This window comes from Camellia sinensis, unplaced genomic scaffold, assembly GCF_055761805.1.
Source record: "Camellia sinensis isolate YWXY unplaced genomic scaffold, ASM5576180v1 Unanchor3, whole genome shotgun sequence".
Classification (NCBI taxonomy): Eukaryota; Viridiplantae; Streptophyta; class Magnoliopsida; order Ericales; family Theaceae; genus Camellia; species Camellia sinensis.
The window spans coordinates 5,615,253-5,632,945 of NW_028129178.1; the positions used below are offsets into that span (position 1 = coordinate 5,615,253).

Sequence of the window (17,693 nt, forward strand, 5' to 3'; positions counted from 1 at the left end):
ATATACATTACTACTTTTTAATCATACTCCCTAAATAAGTGTGATTGTATAAAATATTTCAATTTGATTTTTATATAAAATATACAATTCTCAATTTTTTTTTAAAAAAAAAAAGCCTCAACACCAAAACACATATTAAAAAAAAAAATCAAAATACATTTAACTCTTTGGCTACTTCTAATCAAAAGGAAAAGTACACTACAACAAAATTGGATTTTTACGGCTTCATATTAACAACATGCAGTAAATGCAAGTTGTGATTTTTTACTTTTACGACTTGTTTTTTTTACATGTCATAAATAATTTCTCAATCACGACGTGTCTATTACGTAGGTCGTGAATACTAACAATGATAATTTTTTTATGACTTATAATATTAACTATAAATAATAAAAAATTTTATAACGTACATATGACATGCCGTTAATATATCAACTCTACACAGCAGACCTATGTTGGTAGTTAAACATATTTTATTTTTTATTACGCACAATTTATGTCGTAAATGGTAGGAATGAAAAAAATAGGCGCCAAAATAAAATAAAAGGCACCGATCACCAAGAATATATTAGAAAGAAAAAAAAGGAAAGTTTGTCAAAATACAAACTTTTGGCTTCAAATGGATTCTGAAGGGACATTTTAAGTTGTTAAACGGAGAAGAAAGGGAGAATATAGAGGGTTTGAAGGGGAGATTGGTTCGGCAGCGGCGAGACTTCGACCTGGAACGGTGCTTTCTTCGGCGGCGAGACTGGTTCGGCAATGGTGATGATTGATGGTTCGAAGGGGAAGGGTTTCGTTCTTCTCTTTTCTTCGATCCGGAAAAAATCTCAGTTTGATGCTTGAGGTATGTTTGTTATTGATTCTTCTCTTCAAATTTCTCTGGCCGCCGCCAAACCCCCCTCCGCCCTTTCATGCGTGAGGCCTTCGTCACCTCCTCTCTCTTCCCCACTACCCAACTCCACAATTCCCCCAAATCGTAATCTCTCTCTCTCTCTCTCTCTCCCTCCCTCTCCCTCTCCCTCTCCTTCTATTCTTCCTTCTCATGACCCCTTTTCAAGCCCAATTGATCCACTCCCACAACTACGAAGCATTTCAATTCCGATCATCTACCCAATCTTTTGAAGCTAAAACCTTAGATGTGGTCAACATTGGTCCAGTTTTTCGAAGCCACTACGGTGATTTTTTGCCTAATTCTCTTTTTTCGACATTGGGGTATGAATTGAGGGGGTTGAATTCGATGGTGGAGGATGGAAAAGGTGAGATTGAGAGCTTGGAGGGTATGAGTAGGGTTTCCAATGAATAGAGGGAGCTTGATTTGTGTGCTGATGAGTTCGATGTGGGGCGGTTGAATCGGTTGCTGGGGCTAATTATTTTTTGGGATAGTTGAAATCCTTACAGCTTGTTCCAAGCCTAATAGCAGAATGAGATGATGAAATTTGGAAGGCTGCTTTAAATACTCTAGCAACAGGTTAGAAGATCCTTGGTGAGTTCTGATCTTATCAAGTTGTAAACTTTATTTGGGGCTAATTATTTTCTGCATTTTGCTCACTGTTTGACATTAAACAGGGGAATTTTGGGGCTTTATTGGCATCAAACTGGAAAGGGTATGACCCTCTCCTATTTTCTTTTTCTCATGTTGTTCTATTACTTATGGGGATCAAAAAGGCATTGGTAGCATTATGTAATGGGTTTTATTGGACTAAGATATGATTTTGAATATTGATATATTAATTTGGGATTTGATTCCATATTTTCTTTCTCTTTTGTTCTTTTGGTGCTACATCAAGTCATTTTTTGACCGTTGATAAGGCTATGATCCTTTTGATATGTTTCCTGATTCTCACACATATTGGGTATGGATCCACTGGTTCATTGGTCAAAATTTTGGTCAAATACCGTGACAATTTGCTGAATTGATTAAGTTAAATTTTCTTTTTAGTTAATGAAATCTTAGTTGCAAATTCACACCAATTCAAGGTACCCGAATTCGAGGCTTGAGGGTTTTGATTAAGAATTGGATTGAAGGTTCGAACCAGGTTCTAAAATTAGAGCTAAAGCTCATTTACTCGGTGGTTTGAATCTTGGTGGGTGATGAACACATTTGCATTTGTAGCTCATCCGTGTCCTATTTAGTGAAATTCTTTTGTGCTTTGAATTATTTAAATCCAAGAAGGAATTTGTAGTCGTGGATCAGGGGCCTACAGGGCACGTGTATGCTGTTACCGCGCACGACCTAGTACCGGCTCCATCAGTTGTGAGAGGTACCTTTCTGTTTTGCAACTCGGTTGCTAGTGTGTTGATTGATATGGGTACATCTCATTCTTTTGTATCTGCGGCATTCGCATCTGTGTTGGAGTTGGAGTTGGCACTATTAGCATCTCCTATATGTGTTGTATCACCTGTTAGGGGTGAATTGATTTTGAAACACGGATGTAGAGGTTGTGATATAGAGGTCACCGACCATAGGCTTCCTTTTCCCTTTGTTGTTATGCCCATGAAGGGTTTTGATGTTATTTTGGGTATGGACTGGCTATCGTCATACCGGGCTGTCATTGATTGCTACTGCCAGAGGGTCACAGTTTGTACCTTGAGCGGGGAGTGTTTCCATTTCTTGGGGGATCGGGTTGGTAGTGTGTTGCCACCAGTGTATGATCCGCAAGGGCGGAGTGAGCTTAGTGGTCTTCTTGCTAGCCTTTTGAGTAGTGAGTGTGATGAGACCCAGATTGTGTTGCCGAGGGTGGTCTGTGAGTATTTGGATGTCTTTCGCGAGGATCTCGTTAGTTTGCCACCTCACCGAGAGATAGAGTTCTCTATTGATTTAGTGCCCGGCACGGCACCGATTTCTATGGCACCTTACCGTTTTGCCCCAGCCGAGTTGAGTGAGTTGAAGATTCAGCTCCAGGAATTGTTAGATAAGGGCTTCATCCGCCCTAGTGTTTCGCCGTGGGGAGCACCGACCATCTTTGCTAAGAAGAAAGATGGTGCCTTGAGATTGTGTATCGATTACCGAAAGTTGAATCGGGCTACGGTTAAGAATAAGTACCCTATGCCCCGCATAGATGATTTGTTTGACCAGTTGAAGGGTTCCCGTTGTTTCTCTAAGATAAACTTGAGATCGAGTTACCACCAGTTGAGGGTCAGGGAGGAGGATATTCCTAAGACGGCATTCCATACGCGGTATGGCCATTATGAGTTTCTGGTGATGCCATTTAGGCTTACCAATGCACCGGCAGTCTTTATGGACTTGATGAACAGGATCTTCCGGGAATTCTTAGATCGATTTGTAATCGTTTTCGTGGACGACATTCTGATTTATTCACCTTCTGAGGAGGAGCACGATGAGCACATGAGAGTGGTGCTTGAATTGCTTAGAGCCCATAGGCTGTATGCCAAGTTTGGAAAATATGAGTTTTGGCTAGGAGAAGTTAAGTTCTTAGGCCATGTGGTATCCGGGGAAGGAGTGTCTGTTGATAGGTTGAGGCAGTGCAAGATTGGGCACAGCCTAAGAGTGTCTTTGAGATCCGGAGTTTTCTGGGATTAGCTGGGTATTACCGCCGGTTTGTGAAGGATTTCTCCAGGCTAGCTTCACCATTGACTAGATTGACGCGGAAAGGGGTCAAGTTTATATGGAGTGAGACTTGTGAAAAGTCGTTCCAAGAGCTGAAAATTAGATTGACCACCGCTCCAGTTTTGATTATTCCGAAGAGAGGGTTGGGTTATGCGGTTTATTGCGATGCCTCATGAGAGGGTTTAGGTTGTGTGTTGATGCAAGAGGGGAAAGTGGTAGCTTATGGCTCACGTCAGTTGAAAATACACGAGAAGAATTTCCTTACGCATGATCTTGAGTTAGCAGCCATGATTTTTGCCTTAAAGATTTGGAGGCACTACCTTTATGGTGAGAGGTTCGAGGTGTTCTCGGACCATAAGAGTTTGAAGTATCTTTTTACACAGAGAGACTTGAATTTGAGGCAGAGAAGGTGGATGGAATTCATTGAGGACTCTGATTTTGAGTTGCACTATCACCCAGGAAAGGCCAATGTTGTGGCTGATGCCCTTAGTAGGAAATCCATTAGTGATGTAGCTTGTATAGCCATCCGGGAATGGGAGATGTTGGGTGCGCTTGGCGAGTTTGATTTGCTTCTAGGCGAATCCATTGAGGCTGCGGCCTTGTTTTCTGTTGTTGCACAGTCTACACTTGTGAGCCGAGTATTAGAGGCACAACGAGGTAACCTTAAGGTAGAATCCCTCCGAGAGAAGATCTCCAGTGGGAAGGTTGAGAAAGGTTTGACGGTGTATCCCGACCTGAGTGTGAGATACTGAGACCGTTTGTTCGTGCCGGAGTCTTGCCGAGAGGAAGTACTCCGAGAGTTTCATCATTCACGCCTTGCGGTGCATCCAGGAGGCACTAAGATGTATCGGGATTTGGGTCGCCAGTTCTGGTGGTAGGGTATGAAGAGAGATGTGGCTGTTTTCGTATTGAAGTGCCTTACTTGTCAGCAAGTGAAGGCCGAGCATCAGAGGCCAGCGGGTTTGTTGCAACCCTTGCCTATTGCCGAGTGAAAGTGGGAGCATGTCACTATGGACTTCGTTGTAGGTCTTCCGAAGACTCAACGGGGTAGTGATGCTATTTGGGTGGTTGTAGACCGGTTGACTAAGTCAGCGCACTTCATTCCTATGCGCGTAAGAGATTCGGTAGATCATCTTGCTAACTTGTATATTCAGGACATAGTGAGGTTGCACGGGGTTCCGGTGACGATCGCCTCAGATAGAGACCCTCGTTTTACTGCTAGGTTGTGGCAGAGTTTGCAGAGTGCCTTGGGCACTAAGTTGACCTTTAGTACGGCTTTTCATCCTCAGACTAACGGGCAGTCCAAGCGTACTATTCAGATCCTTGAGGATATGCTTCGAGGTTGTATCCTTGACTTTAGTGGGACGTGGGAGAGGCACTTGCCCTTGGTGGTGTTTGCTTACAACAACAGTTTTCAATCGAGTATCGATATGGCACCATTTGAGGCCTTGTATGGCCGACCGTGTAGGTCTCCAGTTTGTTGGGCCGAGGTGGGTGATGCACCTTTGTTGGGTCCGGAGTTGGTTAGGGAGACGACGGAGAAAGTTGAGCTTATCCTGTCACGCCCCAAACCCGCCCCTAAAAGTTTGGGCATGACCTAATCGGAAACAGACATTAAATTTGATATACATACATATGGGGCCTGAACGGAAGCATTAAATATCATAAAATAACATAAAATAAAAAGAAACTACATCCATTGAGCGACCACTATCATGCCAGGATCACAAACAGTGAATCAGATGATAAATATTTACATACACATACAACCCCGCCCCTTGTTTGGGGCATATAACAAAAACATTAGAAACTTCAACATATAATAGGCAAACAAAGAATAAGCCAAAACTTGGCAACTCCACAAAAACGGGTAGACTTCACCCAAATGCTTAGATACACAGAGGTTGTCAAAGGGAGATAAGCATCGAGGGTTATGGCTGACCTCCAGATTTACTACCTACAGAATCAGACCAAAATACAGAGTGAGACAATCTCAGTGAATAATAGTACTTAGATAACCCAATGTTTAACTAGAACTACAATGCAAAGCAATGTATATATATAATGTAAAAGACAGGTAGTTAATCTGATTATGTACTAATATTCAGAACGGCCTTGTTGGTTCACAACATCACAGATTAGCCCTTGGCCTGGTGGATTCACACATTTACACATTGGTCCTTAAACATTAAGCCCTTATCAGAATGGCATTAAGCCCTATAATACACAGAACGGCCATCGGTCCAGAAATGACAGAACAGCCTATCGGCCCAGAATTAACAGAACGGCCTATTGGCCCAGAAATAACAGAACGGCCTATCGGCCCAGACATAAATATGTATGGACTCAAGAGGTGGCTCGTACGGATTCTAGAGGTAGCTCCCACCAAAGTGTAGCACTTAGTTCCGTACAGCACTTTGTTCCATACCAGAAATCATTAAGTCATAAGGACCGAACAATGCATATTATGTCATAACGTAGCATAACCGAAACGGATAAACAAAAACAGAATAACCTTAATTCCTTAAGAATTCCATTATGGAATAGTGCACATAAACTTCTCATGACTTAGTTACCGATTAACACAGTTATCTTGTGTATAGCAGAATAAGACTCATACTATTACAGAGAGCATATATAACGTTAAACCTTTGCATTCATATCGTAGGTTCTGAATGACCTCGGGTCCATTTGTAACACAACAGAACTATTTCAGACTCATACAAATGCACATAGCTTATCCAATTATTTTGATCCCTCAGAAATATCCATACTTCGATGATTTATAACTGATCGGCCTCAGGCCCATTAGTAGCAAAACGGTATGCTTTCACAGTTACACTAAAATCATTATTCCAGAATGAACATAATTATTAATAAGTACAACGTATTTCACAGCTTGGCCCTCGGCCTCACAGGTTCACAAATTCACAAATTCACACATTGGCCCTCGGGCCAATAGATTCATAACTTCTCAAATTGGCCCTCGGCCTAACAGAGTTATAGATTCACAAATTCACACATTGGCCCTCGGCCTCATAAATTCACAAATCGGCCCTCGGCCTTCGGCCTCATAAATTCACAAGTCGGCCCTCGGCCTCATAAATTCACAATTCACAAGACTTTCGATGTTTCCATATGTTCATAGTTCACAAGACTTTCGATGTTTCCATAGGTTCATAGTTCACAAGACTTTTGATGTTTCCATAGGTTCATAGTTCACAAGACTTCCGATGTTTCCATAATTTCACATTGTTTCCCGAGTAGCACACATATTAACATAGTTTCTTGCAATGAACATAACGTTCATAACAATAATTATTAACGATAATAAAGGTACTTCGTTACTACTATTACTCACAGTGTTGTTGCGGAGCGGTGGTTCCTCCCGTAGTGTGTCCTACACACATAGATAACACACATTAGTTCCTTTTTCCCGATTAAACCATTTCTTGAGTCATTACACTTCAATTGCATTTACAACCATCTTAAGATCATCAGAAAAATATTCTAAAAATACCACAGAGGCAAGCACGCAAAACTGAGCGATAAAGTTTTCAGACCTGGGCCGCACGTGCAGCCGGACCCTCCGCACGAGCGGACATGCACCGCACGTACGGTCCTCCCCCTCCGCTCGAGCGGCCGTAGACAGTATGCATTCCAATTTTTTTCTTCTTTGTCCGCAAGTGCGGCCATGACCTCTGCACGTGCGGTGGTGACCCCTGTTTTGGGCAGCTCGACTTCTACTCAAAATTTAGCTACACCACTTCAATTTACATGCAAACCAAGATGAAATTCATACAATATATTGACCCTACTTCACTATAACATGAATCATCATTTAAACACCACAAAATAAACATGATTAGAAGCTTACTCAAGTCACAACCCTTCTCAATTCCATCTTTTAATTCAAGTTCCTCATGTTTATTAAAACATCCTACATTACATAAATATACTTTCATGGGTTTGACATGGAAAACAAAGATTGAGATATAAGTCCTACACAACACTTGAGTTAGCTCTCAAAACAACCAATTAATGAGCATAACTTGGTAATCACACCAAAAATTACACACAACTCTCTATTACAACCCTAGTAATATACATATGAAATTAACAAACCCTTCTTCACAATTAAAAGGGGAATTCTCATGTACAATAAATTTAACATACCTTGAGCTTTAAAAATTTCAAAGATCCTCCTAATTTAATCCCAATTCCCTTCCTTGTTGAACCTTGCCTTTGTTCCCTTTTCTCTTCTTTCGTTTTTCCTCTCCAGGAGATATTTCAAGTTCTTGATCAAGCTTCCAAGGACTTAGACTTTTCTATATTCTTATATAAAGGCATATAGGACAAAATTCCATCGTTTAATCATTCCGAAAGTGAAATTTCGTAAACATGCTTAATATTACATAAAAATTATGCTGATCACAAATATATAATCAATTTCAGATAATTAAGCCGTTAAGGCTTCTAATTTTTAATTCAAACGTGTTAATGGTGATAGATAGTTTTCTTGTGAAACAGATAGGTATCCATAAACATAAATTTCACTTACTTAACCGTAATTTTTCATGGGATTTTACAGTAACATTTTAAAAGTACAAAACAATGGCTGAAAATATATCAGAAAACATGTACGAGGGTCGGGTTATTACATATCCGTAGGAGGCTTGTTACAGTCTAGAGTCGCCAAAAGAGTTATGCCGACCGTAGGAGGAGACCTTTGGTTTTTGAGATAGGTGACCATGTCTTTCTAAAGATATCACCTAGGCGAGGTTTGATGAGGTTTAGGAAGAGTGGGAAGTTATCTCCTAGGTTTATCGGTCCCTTTGGGATCCTTGAGAGGATTGGGGAGGTTGCTTATCGTTTAGCTTTGCCACCGCAGTTGTCCGGAGTGCATGGCGTGTTTCATGTGAGTATGCTTCGGAAGTATGAGCTGGATTTGTCCCATGTGTTAGATTGGATCGACTTAGAGGTAGATAAGGATGCCTCGTATGAAGAGAGACTGGTTCGAGTCTTAGATAGGCGGGATCAAGTCTTGCGTGGCAAGACCATTCCCTTAGTGAAGGTTTTGTGGAAACATCACGGAGTGGAGGAAACCACTTGGGAACGTGAGTTGGAGGTCCGCGAGAAATATCCAGACTTGTTTGTTGACATGTAATCATGCTTTGGAAATTTTGTAATCTTATTGAACCTTAAGAGCATTATATATGTCTCAAGCTGTAAAACATTGTGAATGTTTTGTTTTATGGAAGTATTGTAGAACTTGCCTTAAATTGGAAGTTTGTTATAAAATTATATATGTTGAATGTATTGTAGAAATGGAGATATATCATGAATGTGGAATATGATATAGAATTGTGAAACATGTATGTAGAAATTAATGAATTTCGAGGAAAACATGTTGTTAATACATATTGAGATATGTGGTAAATTGCCTCTTGAATTGAGATGGAATGTCTGAAAATGGGTCGAGTTGTTAAATTTTGCATTTATAATAATGTTGGGAATTGAGAAAATCTTGTTGCTAAAAAAAAAAAGTTGTATTTAATTTCGGGGACGAAATTCTTTAAGGAGGGAAGGTTATAGCAATCCCGGTTTTCCCTTTCGATATCTGTTGTATTCCGGACTTTGGTTCCGTGGAGTTGGTAGTTGTATCTATCTTATTGTCATCCTTTGATTCCATTTGTTTGAGTTTTAGGATGTTAGGCATGTTTCGAGCAGGTGGGTTGAGCCTTGGTCTAAAATCTTGTTGCCAGGTTTTTGGTCGTTCCACTCGAGTGGGTCGTCTAGCGCTCGAGCGGATATTGCACACTCCCAGTATTTTGGTGCTGTGCAAAACTTCTGCAGGTGTGATTTCTACGCTCGAGCGGATTTCCTGCGCTTGAGCGGGTCGCGCTCGAGCGGGCTTGTTGGAGCTCGAGCGGGTAGTACATTTTTTGTGTGAGTTCGGGAAGGGGGAAATCTACGCTCGAGCAGACTGGTTTTCGCGCTCGAGCGGATGTACCTTATTCTTGTGTCTTGGAGCTCGAGTGGGCCTTCTTGCGCTCGAGCGTGTCTAGATTTTTGTGCGTGACGCTCGAGCGTCCTGTTCTACGCTCGAGCGGGAATGTCGTATATCAGAAGGCAGTTAGGCAATTTTGAATCACTTTTTTACATTCACTCTCTCTCTCTTACTTTCCCAAAATCGATTTTGAGAGCCTCTCTCTCTAGAAACTCCTTTCTCTCTAGGGTTTGATCTAGTTAGAGTGCTTCCCTTTCCTTTGGCCTTTGTAAAAGTTGTGTTGATCGTCGAGGGCTTCGTTTTGATCAATGGATCTTGGAGTTTGGAGCATTTTGGTTTTCTTCATCTCCTTCCCTTGGGCTTCGAATTTGAGGTACGGATTCCTACTCACTTTTATGGGTTTTGACCTAGATATTGAGTTTTTTTGTATAAATGGTTTTGGGTTTTGGAAATTAGGGTTTCAAATGTATAATTTTGAAAAGAGGGCTTTGTTTATTTTGGACCATAAATACGTATTTGGGTTTCAAAATGAGTATATTGATGTTGTTGGTAATATATGGACTCTTGGAATCAATATTGGGAATCAAAGGGGAAATGCCATGTTTGGGCATTTTTGGGTCACTAGTGTAATTAATGACAAGTGTTGAGAAAATATGGAATTGAGTTGAATATAACGAAATTGGCTCATTATGAGATGGATTAGTGAAGTTGGATTTATTAATCGCTCACTTTTGAAAATATGAATGAATTATCTGTTGACGCATTTATTATCTGTTTAGAAATAATTGCTTTGGGCTACCAGTGGAGGGTAGTCTTAATTGTTGTAGGCAATGCATGATGATTAGGCAAACTAAAACTAATCAATGGAATGTGTCATCATGTATGACAGTTGAAAGAATACATTAACTTTATGTATTGTTTGATGATGTATATGATAATTGTTTCTATGCATTGTGTTGTGTGGGAAGAGATAGGGGATGTACTCCACGGTTTAGGGGAAGATAGGGGATGGACCTCTAAACTGGATAATGTTTGGGAGAAGATAGGGGATGGACTCCGGTGATACAGCTCATATGCTTATCCGTTGAAGTGTTGATATAGCTCATATGCTTATCTATGGAAGTGTTGATATAGCTCATATGCTTATCTGTTGAGATGGTGATACAGCTAGTATGCTTATCTATTGTGAAATGGGAAATGTTTAATATAAATTATTATCTCATTTAGAGTGTTTGGCCAGGTTCTGAGCCATGGTTGTGAATTGAGAATTGAATAAGAAATGGAAAATGAAATGAAATATGGACACAGTGGTCATGTAATGGAAATGGTGTATGAATTGGTTTATGAGAGTCAAACATTTATCAATTGCTAATATCTTAGTTACTGCTCATATTGTGTTTAGCATATCTCTACTGGAGCGTTGGCTCACCCTTTATGGGACATCATTTTCAGGTACAGGTAGCATGCCACCTCCAAGGACATAGCTTAGATGGTTATGGGAGTTGAAGACTCTTTTTGATTATTTTGTTTGTATTACATGTATATCAAGCCAAGGGCTTATTTTGTATAGAGTTAGTACTCTTCTTTTTGTAACCAAGTGTTGACTTGGAAAGCTGTAAGCCCGTAGGGCATTTGCTTTTGTTGTTAATATGTAATACTGTTGTAAGAACTACTCTGATGAATAGAAAAGTGTTGATTTCTCTTATATCATGGCATGTCTAAAATGATGGGTTTTATGTATTTTTTTGAGGGCGTTACATATCACCCCAAACCAACATAGCCTTGAAAGGTCCTCCGCCTGCGACACCGGCAAAAAGCTTCTAGTCTTTGAAGTCATCTCCTTCAGCTTCTTCCTCTTCTCCTCCTTAGTCGCTGAGGGCCTCAAGCTTGCAATCAATCTCTTGAACAGCAAGGATGTCGATGAGGCATTTCAAGTCAATCAGTGGTCTTATGCTGTTTTCTGGAAGATTGGTTGCCAAAACCCTAAGTATGTTTTCACTCAATATTTTTGTTTTCTCATCTACTATGTGAATATGAATCTGTTTTATTGCTGAGAAAATGGAGGGAAAAAAAATATATTTTGATCTCTAACCTTTTAGTTTATGTTTTGTTACCTCTGTTTGGTTGCTAAGAATATGAAAAAGAAAGAAAAGATGGGAGACAATGAAATTATCTGTCTTGCTTTTGCTGTTATTTTTGTCTGTTTGCTTGTATTCTGATCTTTTCATTTTAGGTTTTGGGCATACTTACTGTTTGGTTACTAGAAAAGTGGAGGGAAAGGGGAAAAGACTAAGGGTTTCTTCATGTGGTATGCAAAAAGAAAAGATGGGAGACAATGAAATTATCTGTCTTGCTTTTGCTGTTATTTTTGTCTGTTTGCTTGTATTCTGATCTTTTCATTTTAGGTTTTGGGCATACTCACTGTTTGGTTACTAGAAAAGTGGAGGGAAAGGGGAAAAGACTAAGGGTTTCTTCATGTGGTATGCAAAAATGAAAATTTTCTTTTTTTTAATCGTTCTTGTACCTATTCTGCATCTGGGTTTCTTCAAGTTTTTGCAGATGTTTGATTCACTTTTTGTTTTCACTTGAAATCTGAATTTGTTCATCTGGGTTTGCTTGCATATGTACATATCAGTTGGACTTGATTATGTTCTACATGTTGTCTTTGTTAATGTGCATATCATGCAATTGGGTTTTGATCTCAATTCCCATATAACATTTTATTTTAGTAGCCTAAGAAATCTGAAGATGTTTTAAAGATTAATGGGTAACAAGTATGTAGAATTAATCAGTTGAATTGTTTGTAAAAATGATAATTTAAACTTGACAAGTGAATCCTTTGCTTGTTTGCTTTGTGTACTCTCTAAATGGGCTTAAAGCAGTTTTTCTATCACCATAGTGCTCAAACAAAAAAAAAAAGAAAAAAAAAAAGAAAATTGTGTGTAGCTCTTTCCATTACACTTATTTCTTTGCCCTGTGTTTCAAGCATGTATTTTTCAAGATTTTCTCCTATCCCAGTGCAGTTTTTAACTTTCTGGTATGTTTCCACTATGCAAGATCACTTAGATGTTCATTTGCATATGTGATTTAACCATTGAAGTTTTGGGCAAGTATGACTTTTTGTAATGGAGCTATGCTACAAAGTTTGAATGGGCCAACATGCCTAGCCCCTTTTCTATTTTTAATTTGCTATGGTTCTTATCAATTAACTTTAGTGTCAAAGGTTGAAGTTGAATCACAGTCAGCTATCTGCTATGCCTCTACCATATATTTTTGAAGCAGAAAATTTGTAAGGTTCTTTTTCTGTAATAAAAATTTATTGACTCTATTGTAAATTTGATTGCTGATGTTGGTAGAAAATCTAGACTATTTTTGAGATGTGAATAACCATTATGCAGTTCTTATATAATGAATTTTTCTGTAATTGTTTTTTATATAGGTCATTTGGTCTCAATAAGAGTATGAGCTGCTCTTACTTGCCATTGTTCTAACAGACTAACCTAAATCCAAATTAGATGTAACAAGAAAAGTACCACAATTGTTATGCTTGTCCCTTACATTTCAATAAAGTATTGTCCTATCGTATTGTCTTTTAAGTATATTTTTCATGTTTTTTTGTTTTTTTGAAAATGTAATAATTTCATTAAACATTTAGCAAAAATTAAGAAAATTGCTTAAGAAAACTGTCTGTGTTGTTGGCTACATGTTGTATGTGCTTTTTGTGCTGTCTGCACCTGTTTACGTTGTGTTGTCTTTGTTGCTGGTTCTGGTTTGCTGTTTATGCTACTAGTGCTGGTGTTGATATGTTATAGTGGTGTTAGCCAGATATAGTTCTGCTGTTCTGCTGACCTGTGTGCTGGTGTTGCTTAGTGCTGGTGTTGCTTAGTGCTAGTGCTACGTAGTTGGCCTATGGTTGCCGTTGTTACTGGGTTTTTTTTTTTTTTTTTTTCTATTTTGCCCCGCTGCTAGCTTCTATACAGGTGTACCTTGCCAAGAGTTAAACTTTTGAACTTTGAAATGACCCCAACAGATGAAGATTGTACAATTGAGATATTATCATGCAAGGTGAGCTTCAATTTTAATTTGAACATCAGGGATGAGGTTTTTTCTCTTTCTTTCTTTCTTTCTTTCTTTTCCTTTGTTTCTCTTTCTTTCTTTTTCTTTCTTTATGTTGGATAAACCAAATTTCAATACAGTGCTCTGTGAGTGTTAATTCTACTGAGCAAATCCAAAATATTTTTATGTTTCTTCATTGATTTGAGGGCCTGTCCAAGCATGTGGATTCATTTATGCTGATGTTATCTTTAGTGCAATTGAAAAAGGGTGACCACTTTATTTTAGCTCCATTGTTTTCAGATGAATTGCATGAGGCAACCTTCTTAGGGTATCAATTGTGCTTGTTTTTCCTCTGGAAACAGCTATGCTATTAGTTTTATGCTTGTTCTGTTAATTTATGTATCTTGTTAATTTATGCTTTGAGAGTGGGATTCCTATGCTCAAGAATAGGCTTCAGGAGCTCTCTGATTTAGAAAATTTAAGATTTCTTCTTATGACGAAAGCCATAAGATAAGCTATCATTTGTTTGGAATTAATTTTTTTGAAAATGAAGTGTCTGTAATTAGTTTTTACTTCTACAAACCAATGTTACGATGAAGTGCACCCTGGCATGAAATACTAAAGACTAAGGGTCGTTTGTTCAATTTCCTTTTCCTGTTTACAAAAAACAAAAAAACAAGTTTTTATTATTATTATTATTATATAATGAAAATGAAAAAAAAAACATAAAAAGGAAGTGTTAACAAACAACCCCAAGTGTTCAAATGAACCCACACATATAGGCAAAATATCAAATTTCCACGTATTGCATCCTGAATTGTGTGCTTGTGTAGGTTAGATGATGAGATTAATTGCTTTATAGGTCCTTTTAGATCTCTAACAGAGGTCCTGTTTTCATTCTCTCTCTAGATATCGATTGATTTTCCAGATGATGGTGCATGGAAATAGGTTCATAAACAGCTGCAGCATTTCTCAATAGTATTGTTCCTAATCTTAATATGGATGTTCTAGATCCTTTATCAACTTATTAAATACACATCAAGTTTATCAAAACATCTCCAGGAATTAATTCCATTTTTAGTTTAATTTTGCTTGCATTTTTTTATTACATTGGTACATATTGCATTGCTACATTGTTAAATTTATCATACCCTAGAGGACGTCATGTTATGATAGTTGATAGACTAGATCCACTGGAACTAAAGACTTGAGGTGATCTTTGTAATTCTATACTATTACAAGTCTGCTAATATAATTGTTTGTTACTTTTATTTTCATGTCAGCTGAAAAACCAAGTCTATGTTAGACCTTGCGGCATTGGTTTCTATTAATTGCATGCTACTGTAATGGCACAAAACCAAAAACATCAGTTTAGATAGGGTTAGTCATAATTGTAAATTGTAGATATGCATTTTCTTGACTTATCAGTTTTCACCATTTTAACCACTGCTCAATCTAGTATATTAGAGTCTCAAACTAGAATTTAATAAAACATAATCAAAAGGAATCATCAACTAATGACAATGTGAAAATGTCAGAATAAATCATCAAACTTTTCCTGGCGCTATATAAAGTCTAAACATGTTGATGCAACCCCCTACATACCATGGGAATAAATTATTACTTGGTGTACATCTTAAAATTCCATAAATGAAGGGAAGGTTTAATACTCAGCTTGGTTTTGTTTTCAATTTTCATAATCTGAAAATAGAAAGTTTATTTTGAATGTTTAGTCTCTTCTAGGTCTTTTCATATCTTGATTCTTTGAGAAATAAGAGCAAAGGAAATCAAATTGTCTTGAAAGTTGGAACCATTTTAGCTCTAGCAAATAGGGCTTTTTTTTTTTTTTTTTTTTGTTATCTTACTAATGTTAGTTGCTGAGTTGTTATAATTTTTTATCAATCCTCATGGTGATTCTTTATTGATATGTGATTGGTTTCTTAACTGCCTAAGCCAAACTTAGATTTCTATGATCCTTGAAAATATTTTGTTTGATTTTTATTTTATTTTTTATTTTTTTATATAATTCATTGATTTATGTGACCAAAAAGTAGTCAACATGACTTTTATATGTTAGCAAAGGTCTTCATTATTTTAAAATGTGTTGGTCTCTTGTATATCCACCTTGCATTAGATGAATATGAACTATTTCATGTTTTGTTAAGACTTAGATTAGAGTGACCCAAATTAATAATAAACCTGCAAAATAAACTGGAGCATTTAGGTTTGATTTCCTATGATATTTCAATGTCCAGACATCAACTGGTAGAATTTGTTGGCAAATTGTTAGTTCAAGCACTATGTAATGTAATTCTGTTAGTTTTATTTTATTTTTACATAAAACTACATCACAACATATAATGTTCCAATATTTCAAGTGCCGGCATCATGTGCTCGGAATTTTTTGTTTGCTACCATGGATGTGGGTATCATGAAGCACAGTTGTTTACAATATGTTATTGACCAATTTGTAATATTTTTTTTGCTTGTCCTTCCTAGTCCAAAGTATTTGTGTTAAAATGAGGCCTAGTTTTTGTGGTTGGTTTGTAAATTTTGTGTAAGTTGAATGTTGATGTCAGAATAAGCAGGGTATTGACATTGTTTATTTGTGGAATATTTGTGTTGATTTGGTTGTTAATAACAATATTGGAGTATGAGGAGACAAGTGAAGAACCAGTGCAAGCTGCCTTGAAGAAAGTGAACAACAAGAAGTTGAAGAAGCTGAAGATAAAGAAACACTGGTAGATACACAATAGGAGACTGAGCCTGAGCCTGAGCCTGAGCCTGAGCCTGAGAAGGAGGAAGTTCCACCGTTGATATCAACTGACCAAACTGAGGATCTGTTGGTAAGTAACTTTAAAATTAATTATTGTGTAATCTCCTTAAACTGGGAATTGTTGTATTTGGGTTGAATTGGATTTTCTAATTGGATCAAATTTGGATTCACAGTAATGGGAGCTTCCTTTTGCTCTAATTGCAATTGGGTTTGTTGTTCTGATTCTTATATTCATGATTCTTGCACATTTTGAGTGCAGGGTTTAAATGAAACAAATCCTAAAGCTGCCGAACTAGAAGAAAGTAATGCATTAGCACTTGCTATAGTTCCACCTGGTAAGTTTCATATTAGTTTCCCCCCCCCCTCTTTTCATTTTGGTATATTTATTGGATTTCCTTGTTTGTCCCTCTTCCTGGTCTGTGTAGATTCTTTTCTTTTGGGTATATACCCCATCCTATGAGGCAACCCTTTATAGGTGTCAATATTGTGTTGAACTCACACCATCATCAGTTAGATGAAAATACCTAACCATACATATGAACATGTAGATTTGGTTTATATTTGAGCATAAGGTTTTATTAACAGCTTGATATTTTTATTTCCTTAGCTGCATAAGGTTTTATTAACCATACAATTCTCTTCTGGCTATTAATTTGTCCGCATGTTCATGTCTGATGATGAGTTTACTACTGAAATCTTTTAACACATGAGTTTTCCTATATTCAAGGGTACGGATAAAATGTTTTACATAACCCTGTTCCTTCTCCTGAGCATTGTTGCCTTGTAGTCATGGTTCATACTCAGCTGTCTTAAAGATATTTGGTCCATTTTTTCCATGAGAATTGATTGTTCAATCAAAGTAGTTATTCTTTTTCTATTGAAGCAGGAGATGAAGAGTCGGTGTGATGAGAAAAAGTCCGACTATATCTTTTGTAAGACTAGAATAGTCTCTATAAATAGTTAGTTTATTCATATGCTTCTGCGGTTTCTGAATTAATTTGTGTTTTCATTTTTCAGGTCAGAAATTTCTTGGAGAGATGCAAAATATGGGTCAAAGAATTAAATAACTTAGTTTGTTAAGTTTTTTCATTTTTTAATATATGTAAGCACAGTTAAATTTTTTTTATTTAATTCCTTTGTATATACTTTTGAACATTTAATTCAATTTATGAAATGTATGATATTATTCCATTCAATATGTGGTTATGATTCAAAGTTGAGAGGGTAATTTATTAGTAAATCGGGCCGAGTTGGGTAATGGGTCGTTCTATGGGCCATAGTAA

The 17,693-nt window shown here is 37.6% G+C and overlaps 3 long non-coding RNA genes and 1 pseudogene across 3 annotated transcripts; all 4 read left to right on the forward strand.

The window, feature by feature from the left end:
* Positions 1-659: 659 nt before the first annotated feature.
* Positions 660-1,746, forward strand: LOC114317778 (uncharacterized). Its single transcript, XR_003648722.2, has 3 exons — positions 660-844; positions 1,384-1,483; positions 1,567-1,746. It is a non-coding gene; the product is annotated as an uncharacterized LOC114317778 (long non-coding RNA).
* Positions 861-1,446, forward strand: LOC145816195 (uncharacterized; annotated as a pseudogene).
* Positions 1,747-11,983: 10,237 nt separating the features above from the next.
* LOC145816047 (uncharacterized) lies at positions 11,984-14,617 on the forward strand. The gene is made up of 2 exons (XR_014358539.1): positions 11,984-13,643; positions 14,544-14,617. It is a non-coding gene; the product is annotated as an uncharacterized LOC145816047 (long non-coding RNA).
* Positions 14,618-15,468: 851 nt separating this feature from the next.
* LOC114298335 (uncharacterized) lies at positions 15,469-17,606 on the forward strand. The gene is made up of 3 exons (XR_014358538.1): positions 15,469-16,480; positions 16,670-16,745; positions 17,428-17,606. It is a non-coding gene; the product is annotated as an uncharacterized LOC114298335 (long non-coding RNA).
* The last annotated feature ends 87 nt before the right edge of the window (positions 17,607-17,693 follow it).